Source organism: Galeopterus variegatus, unplaced genomic scaffold (genome assembly GCF_000696425.1).
Source record: "Galeopterus variegatus unplaced genomic scaffold, G_variegatus-3.0.2 Scaffold27551, whole genome shotgun sequence".
Lineage (NCBI taxonomy): Eukaryota > Metazoa > Chordata > Mammalia > Dermoptera > Cynocephalidae > Galeopterus > Galeopterus variegatus.
The window spans coordinates 1-217 of NW_007753662.1; positions in this window are offsets into that span (position 1 = coordinate 1).

A 217-nucleotide genomic window follows, 5' to 3' on the forward strand; every position below is an offset into this window, starting at 1 on the left:
GTGAAGCTTTGATCATATTCTGGGTTAGTCAGTAATTTTTTTTTTCCAAGTGATATGAATATAGGGCAATAGTTGTTCATGTCACACAAAAAATTTGTCTTTCCTAATTATCATGTCTTTACATGAGGGTTTATTGAGACCTACTATATCTTAAGAAACTACTCCACTGATCATATAAGCACAAACTGTGCAAGAGAGAATACCTGTGTTTAAGGTG